This window comes from Symphalangus syndactylus, chromosome 18 (assembly GCF_028878055.3).
Source record: "Symphalangus syndactylus isolate Jambi chromosome 18, NHGRI_mSymSyn1-v2.1_pri, whole genome shotgun sequence".
NCBI classification, from domain to species: Eukaryota; Metazoa; Chordata; class Mammalia; order Primates; family Hylobatidae; genus Symphalangus; species Symphalangus syndactylus.
The window spans coordinates 111,189,576-111,211,126 of NC_072440.2; the positions used below are offsets into that span (position 1 = coordinate 111,189,576).

The 21,551-nt window shown below is 43.7% G+C and overlaps 1 protein-coding gene across 7 annotated transcripts in view; it reads right to left on the minus strand.

The window, feature by feature from the left end:
• Positions 1-21,551, minus strand: part of SNTG2 (syntrophin gamma 2) — a 400,470-nt gene that overhangs the window by 318,795 nt on the left and 60,124 nt on the right. The gene's annotated exons all lie outside the window — the stretch shown is intronic.

The window sequence follows — 21,551 nt, forward strand, 5'->3', positions numbered from 1 at the left end:
CCCATTCCCACCATGTGACATGACTGCCCCGGCTTTGCATTTCGCCACGATTGGAAGATTCCTGAGCCTTCCCCAGAATCTAGGCAGATGTCAGTGCCATGCTCGCACAACCTGTAGAACTGTGAGCCAAATAAACCTCTTTTATCAGATATTTCTTTATAGTGACACAAGAATGATCTAACACAGTGACCAAGGGTCGATACACCCTTGGTGTATCTACCAATGAGGTAGATACAAAGTAACTACCTCAAACTGTTTAAGAGCATTTGCAAACAACCCACAGATAATATACTTAATGGTGAAAACTACATGTTGTCCTTCTTAATTCAGAAACATGAGGAAACTGGCCAATTCTTGGCATGATTCTTATTTTACTTTTGCAGACATCTTGGGCATAAAGGATATCTTATCATTATGTAAATTTAAATGTATCAAATAAGTTAGGGAACAATTGAAAGCGTCCCAATTACCCGTTACCTGAGTTCCCTTGCCTATACCTGTTTATATTTTTGGGCTATCTAAAATTTGGGCTTATTCATTTATCTTGTAGATTTGCTACAGATTCCTGATATATGTGTATGTGTGTGCGTGTGTGTGTGTGTAATTTCGTTATCATTTTTAGACTTTAGGAACATTTTGTAATCTGTCATTTCTCGGTTACATTTATTCACTGCTGTACAGTGTAATCTGGCCTACTTATTTGGCTTTTGCGGTTTTGCTTAAGAAGTTCTTGGTCATATCAATCCACCGTGCTCCTGTGTCCCGCCCATGGTCCTGCTGCAGCGTTGTTCCGTTGTTAGGACCCTGCCTGCCGTTGTTTCACTTTGGTGTTGATGACACTTCATTTCAGGTCACCCTTCCACCTGTCACAAGCAATGCTGTCAGTACCTACTTCTATTTAATAATTACTTTAATTATATATAATTCACATACTATACAGCCCACCATTTTTAAATTTAAAATTCAGATTTTTACCGTATTCACAGAGTTGTGCAACCATCACTGCTAATTTTAGAACATTTCCATTACCCCAGAAACAAACCCTGTGCCCATTAGCAGTCAGTCCCAATTTCCCATCGCTAGGAAATGCAAATCTACTTTCAGTCTCTGTGGATTGACCTATGCAGGATATTTCATGTGAATGGGATCACACAACATGAGGTCTCTTCCATCTGGTTTCTCTCTCTTCGAATATTTTCAAGTTTCATCTGTGTCGTAGCGTATATCAGTACTTCGTTACTACATAGAAATGTAAAACAAATTAGCTGGGTGTGGTGGGACGTGCCTGTAATCCCAGTTACTCAGGAGGCTGATGAGACGGCACAGGGGCACTGAGGGGGCACCGGAATGAGTGCACCTTGGCAGCAACAGCAGCTTAAGTCTGGAAGGAAGGAGACGGGACCAGAACGTGTAAGGTCAGGCTCTCACGCATGGTCTCAGGGTGAAACGCCAGAACTATGGAGGACTCGTGTGTCAACTGATCAGGACGACACTGCTGATTAGTGGAAACATCTACAATGACCAAATTCCATTTCTTAATTTCCTTAAAAAAGGAGTTATTCAAGCATAACCAAGCAGCATAACCAAGGGGGTCTTATTATTCTTAGATACTATTATTCAATAATGCAATAAACCAAAACCTGACACTGTGAATTTATTTAGACATGTTATAGCTTGTTTAATCAAGTGTCAAGTATATTTCTTGTACCACTGCAATATATTTTCCTGACCTCCCTCACCTGCAAAGAAAATCAGTCTTTTTTGTGTTAATTACCAGCTCCTCTTAGTCATTTAAAAATTGTAAATCAAACTAGCCTCCTGTAGTTGGCTGAGACTTTTGGTAATGTACCAATTCTAAGTTGAAACACAAAAGTAAGTATGAATTATTTATAGAAATAAACTGGGGTTTTTGATATATGATTTGAGGAGATAAAGGTAAGTAGGCTGGGGTGGCCGGAAGGCCCGGAAACGTGGGGGCCTGCTGTCCAGGCCACCGGAACCCCTCCCATCCTGCCTGAAGCCACACTCCAGCCTGAACAGAAGGTGCTTCCCTCCACATTTCCCCAAGAGCCAGTGGCAGGGCTTTTGCTCTTGGAGACGAACGTGGGACACCACATTACTAAAAACTCTAGACTCTAGAACTGGCCTGGTCCTATTAAAAAGTAGATACAGGCCGGGCGCGGTGGCTCACGCTTGTAATCCCAGCACTTTGGGAGGCCGAGGCGGGCGGATCACAAGGTCAGGAGATTGAGACCATGGTGAAACCCCATCTCTACTATAAATACAAAAAAATTAGCTGGGCGTGGTGGCGGGCGCCTGTAGTCCCAGCTACTCAGAGAGGCTGAGGCAGGAGAATGGCGTGAACCCGGGAGGTGGAGCTTGCAGTGAGCCGAGATTGCGCCACTGCACTCCAGCCTGGGCGACAGAGCGAGACTCTGTCTCAAAAAAAAAAAAAAAAAAAATGTAGATACAAATTCATCGTAAAAGCGTGTAAGATAGCACAAAAATGCACACAAATGGAACAGTACCCATCCTGCTTAGAAGCGCAGGGTGAGAAGAATCCCTGGCTTTCACACAAATGTGATTAGTATTTAAAAACAAAACAAAACAAAAGGAGGTTGCCTGGAAAACAGATGCAGAGGCAGAGAGGACCAGGAACGTGTTGGAGTTCTAACTACTTAGTGTTGTAAGACCCAGAGTCTTTTTCAGTAAAGCATAAGGAAAGATAGATCCACATGAAGGGACAGCAGAGGGTTTCTGGACCTTTCAAAGAACAGGAAGCTGAGAAGGTTTGGACATTTTATGTGACTGACACCAGGCCTCACGTCTAGAGGGAAATGAGCCCGACCTGAGGAAGGAAGCTTCTCAGCCAGCATTCAGAACCAGTTGTGGGGATTTAAAACACTATAGATGTCCATTCAGGCTCTACCCTATCAGGATATCTGCAGTCAGTGAATACCCAAGTATTTTTAAAGGTTCAGGAAGCGTATTATGTGCAGCCAGAGCTTAGGGTCTGTGGGTCAGACGTACCTTCAATAATTCACCTGCTTATCTCTCTACTCAACAGAGATGCATGAGTAACTTGCCGGGACCAGGAAGCACTGCAGGCCCAGGAGCATCTCCAGGAAACAAGCAGACAAGATCCCTGTTCTCTCCAGGGTGCAGGCAGTGAGCAGATGGAGGGGAGAGCTGTTTTCAGGGTGTGCAAGAAGCACATGGAAAAGAGTCACGGGACACAGAGAACTAAGTGCAGCAGCAAGAGCGGCCAGGATGGAGGGGCTCCCAGCATCATACAAGGGAGCAAGGGTAGCACGATGGAGGCTGAGCCAAGTTACTGTAGAAGAACCACTCTGTCTGCTGTGCAGATACTAAGCCAAGGAGTGTAGACAGTAAATCAGCAAGGCTGCTGTGCAGACACTAAGTCAGGAGGGAAGGAGGCCAAGGGCAGAGGGAGGCCACAGGCAAGAGGAGGAGGCAACGAGCAGGAAGAGGAAGGGCAGGCCAAGGGCAGGAGGGGGCTCCTGCATTCACCCATTGACAGAGGATGGCACTCAGACCATTTGCCATGGAAGACAGAGGTGGAATCGGGGTATTTTTAAAAGGCAGAGCAAGTAGGTTATTCCAAGGGTTGTTTCCTGAGCTACATTCCACGCACAAGGCTACTAGGGAGAATGAGACATCCCGGGTGAGTGCAGGGTTGTCAACAATTTCATGCCTAGGAAAACACAAACAGCCATCCATGAATATTTAATCTCAAAACTCTAGCCCATACAATGATATCTCCCTCACTTTTTTTCCTGGCAGTTTTATTTATTTGTGTTTTTGGATGTTGGCAAATGACATCTTGTAATTTCCTAAAACTATTGTCAGAGGGCTAAGTCCCTGCACTGGTAACTCTAATGAGTTCTTTACGCACTGAATAGCAGACTTTGAATTAATGCCAAAACTGCATAAAATTTGGAAGGAGGAGAACAAGTCCTCTCCCCTGCGTGTTCTTCAGTGTTCACACTGAGTGCTGGAGAGGAACGCCAATTGAGAGTCTGATTAATAATCCTGAATTACCATAAAACAATGCTAGAGTGGGGTTCAATTAAAAGCCATGTGTCTGCATCTGGTGTTGGGGCACTGGGAAAAACAACAACAACAAAACTTTTCAAAATTAACTATCCAGTAACGAACAAAGCTGCTTGCTTTTCCAGAAACTGATTAACAATTCATATTAAAATTACTCATTACATTTGGACTGGTTTTAAAGAATGCATTTTAACTTCTATAAACATGTAACAAAACAAAACAAAATGCCAAATTAGTTTGTAATGCTGACTTAAAACTCCTGGGCTTAACAACTAGTTCAGCAAGTCAATTATTCCTGCAGAGCCCAAATTTTCAAATCTCTCAAGTGCGGTTGACCAGTCTCAGGGTCTCATGAATGAATGATGCTCTCTATGTTAGGCAAAGGCCCCCACAAAAATAACCACATCTTTAGGGCCTGTGAATGTCACATAGCAGGGGGACGGTGCAGATGCGACTCAGGCTTGTGAGATAGGGGTCATCCCGGATGACCCAGAGGGCCCAGTGTCATCACAGGGGCCTCCATAGGCAGAGAGGGGACAGGAGGACTAGGGTCACAGTGAGGTTTGGAGACGCTGCACCGCTGGCTGTGAAGATGGTGTGAAGATGGAGGATGTAGCCAGGAACCAAGGCGCGCAGGCAGTCTCTAGAATCCAGAGGAAGCAGACTGCCCTCCAGAATTTCCAGAAAGAACGCAGTCCTGCCGATACCTTGATTTTAGCCTAGTGCAACCCATTTTAGACTTCCTACCTCCAGAACTATAAAATACTAAGTTTGTGCTCTGCAGTAAAAAACAGCAGCCATGGCAAGCGAATCTCCCATGCTCGTCTCATCATGGGAATTCTAGAAGTGCCACACAGGTCCACAGCCATCTCCTGCATGCAGAAGTCCCTGTGTGGCTGCCCTGCCTGGATTCCATGCACCCATATCCCCTGCCACCCTCACCCCATCCTGGGCTGTGTTTACCAGCCGGGCCCGTGTTCTATTCCATGAGTCTCTTGAAGTGGCTCCCAGCTGGGATGGCATGCTTCTTCCTGCTCAAGCACTACTCAGACCCCGCATTACTCATCATCCCGAGGGGAAAACACTGAGGCGAGAACTTGGATCTACTCTTTCCATTAAGCTCTACAACATCCCTTCAGTGTTCTGGGGGGAATATAGTTTGATTTTGGCAGTGTGAGTGGGGGTGTTTCATATTTTGATCTTTTAGATAAGTTATCTAATCCATGCAGAGTGTATGTAGCAGATCTTGACAATATTTCAAAATAACTAACATTATATCCTGCCATTTATTTCAGTATCCCATAGATTGCACTAACAAGTAATCATATTGTAAGTATTAGTTTCTGCTTTCTTTTTATTTCTTGGTAGAGTACACAATGGGGACCTGTATTACCTACGTCACCTCAGTGCCACCTTGCTTGACAATGTTTTCACATCTGCTAGTGTAAGTCACTGCTTTATTACTTTATTTTTCAAAGACGCCTTGGGTATTAATTCTCATCTTTTCATTATTGCAGATAAATTTCAGAATCAGTATTTTAATTAAAAATAGTCTTGGGTGGGCATGGTGGCTCATGCCTGTAATCCCAGCATTTTGGAGGGTGAGGTGGGAGAATCGCTGGAGCCCAGGAGTTGAAGAACAGCCTGAGCAACATAGTGAGACCACATCTCTACAAACAATTTTAAAAAATAATTGTCCAAGTGTGGTGGCGTGAGCCTGTGGTCCCAGCTACTCAGGAAGCCGAAGCAGGAGGACTGCTTGAGCCCAGGTGGTCAAGGCTACAGTGAGCCATGATCATGCCACTGCACTCCAGCCTGGGTAACAGATGGAGACCCTGTCTAAAAAAACATGTCTTCATGTTTTTATTAGAATATATTTAAAGTATAACTTCACTTATAGAAAAAATACTTAATAACCTTCTATCACATCACATCATGTATGGCTTAGTCAAGTTTTATATTTATTTAAATATTTGTTTTCTTCCCTCTACACACTGCTTTGAATGTGTCCCAGAGATTCTGGTATGTTGTGTCTTTGTTCTCGTTGGTTTCAAAGAACATCTTTATTTCTGCCTTCATTTCATTATGTACCCAATAGTCATTCAGGAGCAGGTTGTTCAGTTTCCATGTAGTTGAGTGGTTCTGAGTGAGTTTCTTAATCCTGAGTTCTAGTTTGATTGCACTGTGGTCTGAGAGACAGTTTGTTATAATTTCCGTTCTTTTACATTTGCTGAGGAGAGCTTTACTTCCAACTATGTGGTCAATTTTGGAATAGGTGTGGTGTGGTGCTGAAAAAAATGTACATTCTGTTGATTTGAGGTGGAGACTTCTGTAGATGTCTATTAGGTCCACTTTGTGTAGAGCTGAGTTCAATTCCTGGATATCCTTGTTAACTTTCTGTCTCGTTGATCTGTCTAATGTTGACAGTGGGGTGTTAAAATCTCCCATTATTATTGTGTGGGAGTTTAAGTCCCTATGTAGGTCACTCAGGACTTGCTTTATGAATCTGGGTGCTCCTGTGTTGGGTGCATATATATTTAGGATAGTTAGCTCTTCTTGTTGAATTGATCCCTTTACCATTATGTAATGGCCTTCTTTGTCTCTTTTGATCTTTGTTGGTTTAAAGTCTATTTTATCAGAGACTAGGATTGCAATCCCTGCCTTTTTTTGTTTTCCATTTGCTCGATAGATCTTCCTCCATCCCTTTATTTTGAGTCTATGTGTGTCTCTGCATGTGAGATGGGGATCCTGAATACAGCACACTGATGGGTCTTGACTCCTTATCCAGTTTGCCAGTCTGTGTCTTTTAATTGGTGCATTTAGCCCATTTACATTTAAAGTTAATATTGTTATGTGTGAATTTGATCCTGTCATTATGATGTTAGTTGGTTATTTTGCTCATTAGTTGACGCAGCTTCTTCCTAGCCTCGATGGTCTTTACAATTTGGCATGTTTTTGCAGGGGCTGGTACTGGTTGTTCCTTTCCATGTTTAGTGCTTCCTTCAGGAGCTCTTTTAGAGCAGGCCTGGTGGTGACAAAATCACTCAGCATTTGCTTGTCTGTAAAGTATTTTATTTCTCCTTCACTTATGAAGCTTAGTTTGGCTGGATATGAAATTCTTGGTTGAAAATTCTTTTCTTTAAGAATGTTGAATATCAGCCTCCACTCTCTTCTGGCTTGTAGAGTTTCTGCCGAAAGATCAGCTGTTAGTCTGATGGGCTTCCCTTTGTGGGTAACCCAACCTTTCTCTCTGGCTGCCCTTAACATTTTTTCCTTCATTTCAACTTTGGTGAATCTGACAATTATGTGTCCTGGAGTTGCTCTTCTCGAGGAGTATCTTTGTGGCATTCTCTGTATTTCCTGAATCTGAATGTTGGCCTGCCTTGCTAGATTGGGGAAGTTCTCCTGGATAATATCTTGCAGAGTGTTTTCCAACTTGGTTCCATTCTCCCCGTCATTTTCAGGTACACGAATCAGGCGTAGGTTTGGTCTTTTCACATAGTCCCAAATTTCTTGGAGGCTTTGTTCATTCCTTTTTATTCTTTTTTCTCTAAACTTCCCTTCTCGCTTCATTTCATTCATTTCATCTTCCATCACTGATACCCTTTCTTCAGTTGAAATTGACACCCTAACATCACAATTAAAAGAACTAGAAAAGCAACAGCAAACACATTCAAAAGCTAGCAGAAGGCTAGAAATAACTAAAATCAGAGCAGAACTGAAGGAAATAGAGACACAAAAAACCCTTCAAAAATGTATGAATCCAGGAGCTGGTTTTTTGAAAAGATCAACAAAATTGATAGACCGCTAGCAAGACTAATAAAGAGGAAAAGAGAGAAGAATCAAATAGATGCAATAAAAAATGAAAAAGGGGATATCACCACCGATCCCACAGAAATACAATCTACCATCGGAGAATACTACAAACACCTCTATGCAAATAAACTAGAAAATCTAGAAGAAATGGATAAATTCCTTGACAAATACACCCTCCCAAGACTAAACCAGGAAGAAGTTGAATCTCTGAATAGACCAATAACAGGTTCTGAAATTGTGGCAATAATCAATAGCTTACCAACCAAAAAGAGTCCAGGACCTGATGGATTCATAGCCGAATTCTACCAGAGGTACAAGGAGGAACTGGTACCATTCCTTCTGAAACTATTCCAATTGACAGAAAAAGAGGGAATCCTCCCTAACACATTTTATGAGGCCAGCATCATCCTGATACCAAAGCCTGGCAGAGACATAACCAAAAAAGAGAATTTCAGACCAATATCCTTGATGAACATTGATGCAAAAATCCTCAATAAAATACTGGCAAACCAAATCCAGCAGCGCATCAAAAAGCTTATACACCATGATCAAGTGGGCTTCATCCCTGGGATGCAAGGCTGGTTCAATATACGCAAATCAATAAATGTAATCCAGCATATAAACAGAACCAAAGACAAAAACCACATGATTATCTCAATAGATGCAGACAAGGCCTTTGACAAAATTCAACAACCCTTCATGCTAAAAACTCTCAATAAATTAGGTATTGATGGGACGTATCTTAAAATAATAAGAGCTATCCATGACAAATCCACAGCCAATATCATACTGAATGGGCAAAAACTGGAAGCATTCCCTTTGAAAACTGGCACAAGACAGGGATGCCCTCTCTCACCACTCCTATTCAACATAGTGCTGGAAGTTCTGGCCAGGGCAATCAGGCAGGAGAAGGAAATAAAGGGTATTCAATTAGGAAAAGAGGAAGCCAAATTGTCCCTGTTTGCAGATGACATGATTGTATATCTAGAGAACCCCATTGTCTCAGCCCAAAATCTCCTTAAGCTGATTAGCAACTTCAGCAAAGTCTCAGGATACAAAATCAATGTACAAAAATTACAAGCATTCTTGTACACCAATCACAGACAAACAGAGAGCCAAATCATGAGTGAACTCCCATTCACAATTGCTTCAAAGAGAATAAAATACCTAGGAATCCAACTTACAAGCAATGTGAAGGACCTCTTCACGGAGAACTACAAACCACTGCTCAATGAAATAAAAGAGGATACAAACAAATGGAAGAACATTCCATGCTTATGGGTTGGAAGAATCAATATCGTGAAAATGGCCATACTGCCCAAGGTAATTTATAGAATCAATACCATCCCCATCAAGCTACCAATGACTTTCTTCACAGAATTGGAAAAAACTACTTTAAAGTTCATATGGAACCAAAAAAGAGCCTGCATCGCCAAGTCAATCCTAAACCAAAAGAACAAAGCTGGAGGCATCACGCTACCTGACTTCAAACTATACTACAAGGCTACAGTTACCAAAACAGCATGGTACTGGTACCACAACAGAGACATAGATCAATGGAACAGAACAGAGCCCTCAGAAATAATGCCGCATATCTACAACTATCTGATCTTTGACAAACCTGACAAAAACAAGAAATGGGGAAAGGATTCCCTATTTAATAAATGGTGCTGGGAAAACTGGCTAGCCATATGTAGAAAGCTGAAACTGGATCCCTTCCTTACACCTTATACAAAAATTAATTCAAGATGGATTAAAGACTTACATGTTAGACCTAAAACTATTAAAATCCTACAAGAAAACCTAGGCAATACCATTCAGGACATAGGCGTGGGCAAGGACTTCATGTCTAAAACACCAAAAGCAATGACAACAAAAGCCAAAATTGACAAATGGGATCTAATTAAACTAAAGAGCTTCTGCACAGCAAAAGAAACTACCATCAGAGTGAACAGACAACCTACAGAATGGGAGAACATTTTTGCAACCTACTCATCTGACAAAGGGCTAATATCCAGAATCTACAATGAACTCAAGTTTACAAGAAAAAAACAAACAACCCCATCAAAAAGTGGGCGAGGGACATGAACAGACACTTCTCAAAAGAAGACATTTATGCAGCCAAAAAACATATGAAAAAATGCTCATCATCACTGGCCATCAGAGAAATGCAAATCAAAACCACAGTGAGATACCATCTCACACCAGTTAGAATAGCCATCATTAAAAAGTCAGGAAACAACAGGTGCTGGAGAGGATGTGGAGAAATAGGAACACTTTTACACTGTTGGTGGGACTGTAAACTAGTTCAACCATTGTGGAAGTCAGTGTGGCGATTCCTCAGGGATCTAGAACTAGAAATACCATTTGACCCAGCCATTCCATTACTGGGTATATACCCAAAGGACTATAAATCATGCTGCTATAAAGACACATGCACATGTATGTTTATTGTGGCACTATTCACAATAGCAAAGACTTGGAACCAACCCAAATGTCCAACAACGATAGACTGGATTAAGAAAATGTGGCACATATACAACATGGAATACTATGCAGCCATAAAAAGTGATGAGTTCATGTCCTTTGTAGGGACATGGATGAAGCTGGAAACCATCATTCTCAGTAAACTATCACAAGGACAAAAAACCAAACACCGCATGTTCTCACTCATAGGTGGGAACTGAACAATGAGAACTCATGGACACAGGAAAGGGAACATCACACTCCGGGGACTGTTGTCGGGTGGGTAGAGGGGGGAGGGACAGCATTAGGAGATATACCTAATGCTAAATGATGAGTTAAGGGGTGCAGCAAAACAACATGGCACATGGATACATATGTAACAAACCTGCACATTGTGCACATGTACCCTAAAACCTAAAGTATAATAATAAAAAAAAAAAGAAAAAAAAAATTTGTTTTCTTCATATTGGTCCCTCACTCTTAGTATTATGATTTTTCAAATAAATATCTTTTTCTGCTTGATTTTCAATCTGTGGCCCACGGATTGAAACTGGGAGGCTCCTGTGTTGCCATGAAGCTTCCCTGGCAGTCACCACCCACTCCATACCCATGTCTACCACAGCCACTTCCCCTCCACAAGGGCAGGACTGTTGTTGCCACAGAATCACAAATAAATAGCACCATCTCGCACTGCACAGAAGGGTTTGCCAACTCCTGTTCTAGATGAGTTATTACTGGTGTAAAGCACACACCAGTTTTTCCACATTGTCAATGGATACTCCACGTAACGTTGCTCATCCGCGGAAAACTTTCAGGTGTGCTGTCTTCAGTCCCAGTCAAGGACAAGGAGGTCCAAGAGCAGCCTGCAGCCTGACCTGGTGGAAGCGGACATCAACAGCACACACACAACTCTCCTTGCAGACTGCCGAGGTTCTGGATCCACTTGTCCCTGCTGCAGATGAGCCTAAAGCTGCCTAAACGTCCCCAGACTACACAGGTTGCAGATGTGCGGACAGTGGCACAGTGACGGAGCCAGGGCGGGGCAACGTGAGTGTCCTTGCAAGGCCTGACCAGGCACGTCTGAGTGGGCCCACAAAGGCAAGAATTGACACTGTCCACAATATAAAAATGTTCGACGATGAAACCATAAATAAAAATAATAATAACCTATTACCCATTTAAGTGTAAAACTTATGTTCCTCCATGTTAACAAAATAAGTCAGGCCTTTTATCTCTGTGATGGAAAATAAAGAAAACATCAACTATTTGCACATTCTGACTGCAGAAAATTTACATAAAAATAGATTTAGCACCATCCAGCCTCCAACACAGCATCAGTTCAGCCCAATGTGATGGCCACTCACCTCACACTACAGGAGAAAACACAGTCTTGGAGCCACATCCTTCTACTGCTGCCAAGAAGAGGAGATGGCCCAAGAGTAAAGTGATCGTCCAGGCCAGGCTGGGGGGTGATTAGTCAAATCCCTCATTTCAAACAGGATAAATAACATAGGCCCAGACTAATTCTCTCCTCAAGACATGGGCCAGAAAATAAAATAAAAAAAAAACCTATGTGAATATCTACTGATAGTGGGTTAAATGTAAAGTCAAAAAGGATTTATTTTTGAACCACATTAAAAAATCCTCTTTCCTGTTTTCTCCCACTTGTAGCAGCTCAGAGGCTTGTGTGTGCCTGGGAGACTCATTGGCTGCCAGTCTCACATCCTCCTACCCTGGCCAACTGGCTGAAGCCATTTATCTCCTTTATCTTCTCTTGTCTTCTTAAAGTAAATCTTAACTCTCCAGATGACAATCCCTAGGCCTTGTTTCTCAAGGTCTATGGATTTATATTCGCTATCAAGATGCTACGATATTAACTGCAGCTTCTCAGCTATACAAGGGAGATTCCCATGGAAGGGGGAAAGAAGAAATGACAGAGGGAAAATTCACTATTTAGCACTGACCCATTTTGATTATCACCAATCCCAATGCAATCCCTTATTAATAAAAAATGTACCTGAGCGCTTGCCATGTACTAGGCAAGTATGCCCAAAAACTCGGGGGCTTCACAAGGATACAGAATACTCGAGGATACAGGGATTCAGAGAAACACAGGGAATCAGAAACTCAGGGAATCACAGGAACTCAGGGATTCAGGGGAACTCAGGGACTGACGGAAACGCAAGGACTCACGGGAACTCAGGGACTCAGGGGAACTCAGGGACTCACGGGAACTCAGGGACTCATGGGAACTCAGATTCACGGCAATGCAGGGGCTCACGAGAACGCAGAGGCTCCCGAGAACGCACGGCCTCACAGGAATGCAGGGATTCACGGGAACGCAGAAGCTCACCGGAACACAGGTGGTTCACGTGAGCATAAGGATTCACGGGAACGCAGGGGCTCACAAAAACAAAGGAATTTATGGGAACAAAGGGATTCATGGGAACGCAGGGACTCACAGGAAATCAGGGACTTGCAAGAACCTAGGGATTCACAGGAGTGCAGGATCTCCTTTCCTTTGGATAAATGCCCAGTAATGGGAATGCTGGGTCAATTCATAGTTTTCAGTTCACCTCTGTGCTCTATTCATAACTTTATGAGAAACCTCCATACTCTTCTCCACAGTGGCTGTACTAGTTCACATGTAACTAATGTATTAAAATTTTGAAAATGTATCATGTACACATAGAATAATTTAGCATGATAGGATTATTAGGAGCTTGTGTTTTCACTAAAAAAAAAAAAGCACATAAAACAAAATTCAAGCCAGATTTGGTGGCTCACACTTTTAATTGCAGCACTTTGGGAGGCCAAGGCAGGAGGATGACTTGAGGCCAGGAGTTTCAGACCAGCCTGAGCAACAGAGTGAGACCCCCATCTTTACAAATAATAATAATAATAATAAATCCGGGCAGGGTGGTGCATTCCTATAGTCCCAGCTACTCAGGAGGCTGGGGTGGGAGGATTGCTTGAGCCAGGAGGTGCCAGGAGGTCGAGGCTGCAGTGAGTTATGATCATAGTGCTGCACTTCAGTCTGGATAACACAGAAAGACTCTGGCCCTAAAGCAAAAGAAAAAAAAAGAGACAATTCCTAGAAGTCAAGGCAAAAAATAAGTCATATCAAATTTGAGTAAAATATTAAAAAATATATTCAAACAAAATTTTAAAATATATTTGCTTGATGTGTCCAGAAAATGTCCCTGCAAGCTTTTGGTTTCTAAATACGCTGTTAAAATGATGGATTTTAAAAAGCAATCCATCTCCTTGGAAAATGGGGCATGTCATTTCTGGATTCAGCAAAGTATTATGATAGCGTGCCTGAGATATTTTTTATTATCAAACAAAAGGAGCTACTGATCAACAGACTTTTATGGGTGCAGGTCAACAAGATACAGAAACCAGCTTGAACCTCCTACTAATCACATTTGGGTCTATTTAACTGTCAAAGATAGTAGCTACTGTGACTGTAGTGCACCGTGTATATGTAATAATACTCAAAAAATTACAGAGAAAGCAGGTGAGAGGAAGAGACAAACATGCCTTGATTGCCCCCACTGGAAGAGATCAAAACACGATTCCTTACTGTGAAAATTGGTGATTCAAGAGAGAATTAATCATCCACCTTTCATTTTAAGAGGAACCTCAGTGTCTCTATAGTTGATGAGGAAAAGCTATTCTTCTCAGGAAAAAGGTCATTAAAAATGTAATAGAAAAATCACCATTTTTCCAGGTTCAATGAAATAATTGACTCAGAAGGATCATCATTAAATGCTAAACCTATTAAGCAAAAATTGTTGGTAGGATATTTTCATGCTGTCCAACAGTTACTATTAGCAAAAAATATATATATACATACGGTTAAAAACAGAGAAGTCTGTGAATTACTCTCTAAAGTGAAAAACTCAGCTCATGAATAATGGGACTGCCTGATGTGGCAGACAGTTTGACATATTTGAGGTTAAAATTCATGAATTTTGCAAATGATTTTTAATAATCAGCAAAGACAAAACAAAGATAAATATATTAAAATATTAGTAATTGAATATGGATGAGGAGTATATTATTAGACTATTCTTCCAACTTTTCTGTGTTTTAAAAAAAGTTCCTACAAATTTGGACAAGTGCAGGAATGAGTACACAGACCCAGCACAGTCAGATCCCATTTAGACAGTGCAGATGCTGAGTGGGTTTTCAGAACAGCTCTTTGGTAAAAATAAGTCCTTCTGCAGATGTCCCTCTGAGGCTCCACCGTGGCCTGCCTGCTGATAGTTGTAAGTGGTTCCCTCGCTCACCATCTGGCCAGTCCAGGGGCCAGAAGTGGGAGGAAAGGCATTCGTGCTGGAGCCAGGAGAGCTGGGCCCAAGCCCAGAGGCCTGGGCCCTTAGGAAGTGGCCCTGCCATTCACCCGCTGGGCATCACCCTGGAGTCCTCCACCATCCACCCCACGTCTATGAAGGCTGGAAGAGCATGCACGTATCTGTATAAAATGGGATTTTATTCATCATCAGCTTGTGTATTTGAAATGCACCATTGTTAATATTAGAAGAGATTCATGCCTGAATGGCTATTGGGAATAACTGTCAGTGGCCCATGGTGTTTGTGTTGTTGTTGTTGTTGTTGTTGTTTTTCTTTGAGATGGAGTCTCGCTCTGTCCACCAAGCTGGAGTGCAATGGCATGATCTCGGCTCACTGCAACCTCTGCCTCCCGAGTTCAAGCAATTCTCCTACCTCAGCTTCCCAAGTAGCTAGGATTACAGGCGCCCGCCACCACACCCGGCTATTTTTTGTAGAGACAGGGTTTCACCACGTTGGCCACACTAGTCTCCGGACCTCAGGTGATCCACCTGCCTCGGCCTCCCAAAGTGCTGGGATGACAGACCTGAGCCACCACGCCTGGCTTCTGTGTTGATGTTAATACCAGGTCGCCCACCTCGCATGAGCCTCCCAGCACTGTGGTTATCCCTCAGCTAAAACCGCCTAATCCTGCAGCGTAATTACCAGTGGAACTATCATGAACTTAGAGAATGTCTGTAGAGTTTCAACAGCCTGCTGTGACATTACAGTTTTTCAATGAATTTCCATTTCCTTTCTTTCCAGAAGAGTGTGCAATCTCCAAAGCTTGGAGCCAGTTTGACCCCACCCTCCTTGCCATTTCTTCCCTTGGATACCACACCTGGTCACTCCATCCACATTCCCAGCACACCCGTGGCCTCTTCCCACAACACTCACTCAGATTCACAAAGCCATCTTCTAAACAGCTCCAGTTTGTCCCCTTCCCACTCAACCCTGCACAACATTGCCACGTGAATCAGGAAACGCCAGTTTAGAATCACTAGTCCCTCTCTTGCTCCAAACACACTCATTGGTGGATTAAAATGAAAACTTCTTAGCTCGTTCTCCAAGACCCTCCAAGACTCACAGACACGATATCTGGCCTGTCTGATTTCAACCTCATCGCCCATCACATGAGGTTGAGCCAAAGGGGGCTGTTTGATGCACAATACACACCATGACGTCCCGCCATCAGTGCTCTGCAGCCCAGCTCAGAATGCCTGTCCACAACTCACACCCTCCACAGCTGCCCCCCTAACAGCACCTGCTCGAAGAGCTGATGCCAGGTCCTTCTAGTAAAACATGCAGCGCTGTCAGCACTGTAGATAGAGCTCTGCATGCGTGCTGTATTCTCAAGTGGGAAACATGTCAGGACAGGAGGAGGACAATGGGCATCTCTTCACACCCTGGAAACTACCAGCATCCCAGGCCCCGCAGCACTCAGAAAACACCCGCTGGGAGCCAACCCTGCTGAGAGCCAATAGAGGCTGTAACGTGATGGCCCATTACGTGAAAGCATGTTGTGCTCAGGCCTTTGCCAACATTTTACAAAAAATCACGCAATCTTTTTATTTTATTTTATTATTATTATTTTTTTTGCCAGCCACTTGAGCATGCATTGGCTTTGCATATCGTTCATGCCGTGAATATTTCCCTGCAGAGCACACCCTGACCCAGGTGAGAAGTTCACGCCCTGGGTCTAAACAGCTCTCATTCCTGCTCCTTCCTCCTTTTCCAAACTTTCTCACTGATGTTTCTCCAGGTCTGACAGCTGCCCCAACCCTGCCCACCATGCACTCTCCCCTCCCTGACTGCACAGCCTCTGCCTACCCAGTCGGCTGTGGGCACCAAGGCCCCATCTTTTGCCACAACTAAGTGAACACTAAAGCAGGGATTCCTGGAGGGCCCGCCATGGTCTCAGGAGTGGGCACCAGATTTCGAGGCCATCTTTCAGAAGCAGCAGCTCATGCCGATTGTGGCCAGTAAATGAAGACACCCTCTGACCACCAGCAACGTGCCTTCAGCTCCCCAGGGCTGCTTGTCTCCTCACTACTTCCTGCAAGACAGTGTTTCCCTTGCTTTGATGCACTGAACAGAATGTAAGAGCTACTTCAGCAATCAGCCAGCCTTAAAGGGATTTTTAAAAGAACTGTGAATTAATCATTTTCAAATTTTATCCCTACCAGTAAAAGATGGGAGTCAACAGAGGCTCGTTACCATACTACGACATATATATTTTGCTAACTAACTCCATGACCAACAGATATCTTTACATTTCTTATGCATGGATGCCAGATACATGCACGAAATTCTGAAAGGGGCTGGAGGAAAAGGGATGGATGAAACCCAGCTGGAGTTGGCGTGGGGCACTCTCTGAAGGGGAAGAGCCTAAAGAAAAATATGGAAGTATGAGCTGACCAGACACCACACGTCACCTCCTCACACCATCCGCATTTGTAGAACACCCACTGTGTGCTCGGAACCTGACAGTTATTGATGCATTCCATATCTAACACTGCCCTCATGACAACCCTTTAACATTCACCTGACACAGTCACAGAGCTGTCTAGCAATGCTTACCTGTGATCAGAAACCAAGTAAATAAGATACAGTAACTCTTCTTTAAAATGCATGTATATGTGAGCTCTTAGGCAAAATTTAACACTATGGTGTGCATCTGTATATTCAACGCCAGCTTTATACGATTTTAACCTACACCATAAACATAAATACATGTACATACATGTGTGTGCATGTGTGTATGTGTGTGTGTGTCCCTGCCTGTGTGGATATGCATATATTCTGGGTGTGCATGTGCATGTGTCTCTACATGGGTGCATGCATGTGCATTTGTTTGCATGTTTGTACATGCCATTGCATGTGTCTGCATGTCTGCATGTGTACACGTAGCTCCATGTGTCTGCATGCCTGCATGTGTATGTGTGTATACATGCGTCTGCATGTGTGTATATAATTTTAAAAAGATATACTTGAGAATTCCCCTTATTACATACCTTTTGCTTTGCAGAGTCAATTTTCTAATGAAGTTTTTAGACTTTTATGACACAGTTACAGAATAATTAATACTAGATGGTACAGCAGTAAAATAGACATCATAAGACTGACAGAGTGGATTCTCTGTGGCAATAAGGCACCAAATTACAAACAGGACCTAAAGCCGTGCCAGGCAAAGGGTGAGTTGTGCACCCTGTACTTAGTGAACCGTATTCTCACTGCCACAAGATTTTTCTTTTTCTGTGGCAGCTGAACCAGCACTGGCCTAGAGATAAGAAAGATTAAAACACTCATAGCTCATCCAGCTCTGAGACCCTGGCCAACTGAACCTCTTACCAGCCACGGCAGCAGCTTCAGTTGGATAAGGTGTGATTCCAGTAACTTTCTCCTGATAAGAGACCACCCACCATGGTCTGGTCCTGGCTGGTTTTGCAGAAGCCGTGCACTGAGGGCATTCATGTCCCAGCTTCACCTTTCAACACACAGAGCCTAATTTTGCTACATTTTAATGTTAAGTCCACACCCCAAAGTGAACATGTGTCACACATAACATACGTGTTTATTCAGTCAAATGTCTCAGAGCCGCTCCGTGAATATGCATAGCTCCATCTCCCACCTGCTAAATATGTATACTTGGCCGGGCGCGGTGGCTCATGCTTGTAATCCCAGCACTTTGGGAGGCCGAGGCGGGTGGATCACCAGGTCAGGAGATCAAGACCACGGTGAAACCCCGTCTCTACTAAAAATACAAAAAATTAGCCGGGCGTGGTGGCGGGCGCCTGTAGTCCCAGCTACTCGGAGAGGCTGAGGCAGGAGAATGGCGTGAACCCAGGAGGCGGAGCTTGCAGTGAGCCGAGATTGCGCCACTGCACTCCAGCCTGGGCGACAGAGCAAGACTCCGTCTCAAAAAAAAAAAAAATAAAATAAAAAATAAAAAAATATGTATACTTGGCCAACCTATTCAGCATAAATTCCTGTCTCAGCCTTCCTCCTTCAAGTGCCTGCTTTCTGTCTCTGCTGGAGGCAGGCTGTCAGAAAGGCCAGCCTGAGGACTGCAACTCTTTATAAGAAATAAAGTCGTCAGCTGGGTGTGGTGGCTCACACCTGTAATCCCTGCACTTTGGGAGGCTGAGGCGGGCAGATCACCTGCGATCAGGAGTTTGAGGTCAGCCTGGCCAACGTGGTGAAACCCCATCTCTACTAAAAATACAAAAATTAGCCAGGCACATAGCACGCGACTGTAATCTCAGCTACCCAGGAGGCTGAGGCAGGAGAATCGCTGGAACCTGGGAGGCAGAGGCTGCAGTGAGCCAAGATCACGCCACTGAACTCCAGCCTGGGTGACAGAGCGAGACTCCGTCTAAAAACAAAAAACAAAAAACAAAAACAAACAAAAAAAGTTATCTGCAAATTAATGAACCATGGGATTACTTGTTGACAACAGTTATACACTTTTTTTTTTTAAATTACAGGAAGGGGGTCATACTATATACTGTGCTCTATAACTACCTTTCTCAAAGCTGTAACATATTTAGATATGTTGATGGAGATAGCCCCAATTCATCCATTTTAACAGTAATGTAATATTTCATTGCATGAAATTAACAAAGCATAACACGTATACAGTGTATTAAGACAATCCCCTACAGTATTCTATTTCAGCTATTTCCATTTTTATTTCCTGTTACTAGTAATACTGACCATTTATAAACATGGACTATCTGCTGCATGGGCCATTTGCAAGCCTTTGTCTTGCAGGGCAACAGGTACAGATGATGCTGGGACATCCTGCTGGGAGCGAAGGAATTTCTAGGGCACCCAGATATGCAACTCTGCACCCAAAGGCGCGTCTTCAATTCTTCTAGAGAACTGATCCTCATAGACATTTGTAACAATACAAAGCTGCATGTGAGTTTCTGGCAGTCCACTAAACTAGGCAACATTTGGGTTTAACACGTTTTATTTTTCAGTCTCCTGGCTGGGAAAAAGACATCCCCATTGATGGAAATTTATATTTCTCCAATCACAAGTGACCTTGGGCATCATCCGCGTTTACTGGCCTTAAAGGTTTCCACTTGCTGGATTGTCTGTCTGTACCATGGGATTTTTTTCCCTTTATGACACTGTCTCATTGTTTTTAAAATCTTCATTTAATACAGAAATAAACCTCTTGTAAGTCACATAAATAGAACGCATGTCCTTCCAGCTTGTATTCTGTCAGTTAACTTGGTTTATGTTGTCTTTTTGAAAAATAATATATATGTGTGGATATTTTATTTTAATGTGGCCAAATTTTTAATCTGATTAAGACTGTCATTTTTAATGGCATCTAAAAATCCCTTCTACCAAGCCTTTAACTAGACATTGAGTCCATTTGAGGCTCTTGAATCCATTTAGTTCTTTGCATCTGAACAGCCACCATCACGGTCCCAGCTGCCCACATCTCCACCCCGGACAAGCCTGCGGGACCAGGATACCTGCTCCCGCTCTAGTCTCTTCTCCACCTGGCAACTCAGTTTTCCAAAATGCACATCCCAAGGTTTCCCGCCTGCGTCTCAGCCCCGCGCTGTCACTACCTGGGGGTTTTCACTCCTTCTTAGGCTAGAGATGCAGCCCTACCCAGCCACACGCAGCCCAGCCCCCTCCCGGCCCCCCGGCTTCCTCAGGCTCCCCCTCCACCCCTCAAGGCTGCCCCTTGGGTTCTAGCCAGTTCTCCATCTCCTCAACTCCCACCCCCGCCCCCCAACTGCATCACAAGCACCAAACCTGGAGGAGATTCATGCTGATGTGGCCAGGGAGGCAAATTCCATGTCTCTCCACCCTTATAAATCGCTCTCCAGACCACCCTTCTCTCTGCCCTTATAAATCCCTCTCCAGACCACCCTTCTCTCTGCCCTTATAAATCCCTCTCCAGACCACCCTTCTCTCTGCCCTTATAAATCCCTCTCCAGACCACCCTTCTCTCTGCCCTTATAAATCCCTCTCCAGACCACCCTTCTCTCTGCCCTTATAAATCCCTCTCCAGACCACCCTTCTCTCTGCCCTTATAAATCCCTCTCCAGACCACCCTTCTCTTTGCCCTTATAAATCCCTCTCCAGACCACCCTTCTCTCTGCCTTTATAAATCCCTCTCCAGACCACCCTTCTCTCTGCCTTTATAAATCCCTCTCCAGACTACCCTTCTCTCTGCCCTTATAAATCCCTCTCCAGACCACCCTTCTCTCTGCCCTTATAAATCCCTCTCCAGACCACCCTTCTCTCTGCCTTTATAAATCCCTCTCCAGACCACCCTTCTCTCTGCCCTTATAAATCCCTCTCCAGACCACCCTTCTCTCTCTGCCCTTATAAATCCCTCTCCAGACCACCCTTCTCTCTGCCCTTATAAATCCCTTTCCAGATCACCCTTCTCTCTGCCCTTATAAATAAATCCCTCTCCAGAGCCCCCAGGCACTGCCGTCCCTTTTCAGTGCAACTGTCGATTAAGCCTGCAGGTTTCATTACCCACCCACCCAGCTGTAGGTTCTAAGGGGGCAGGGACTGTGCCAGGCTCTGCTCACCGCTGGCCTCCCACATGGGGACACGTTCACTTGCACCTAGGATGGGAGAACTCATGAAATAGAAACGGACATGAACAACGTATTTTAAAATGTTGTTTTGTGGCTCTAATGGAAGCTCCATGGCAAGTCCCTGGCACATGTAGGCATCCTGTACGTGACAGCCTTGACAGTTTCTTACGCTTAGTATTGTTACAGCTTCTCCACTGTACCATTGTGATCGTTGCTGGTATTGATTGTCAGGGAGAAGAGGAAGCGGATTATTATCTCGATAGCAATGAAATTTGCTTA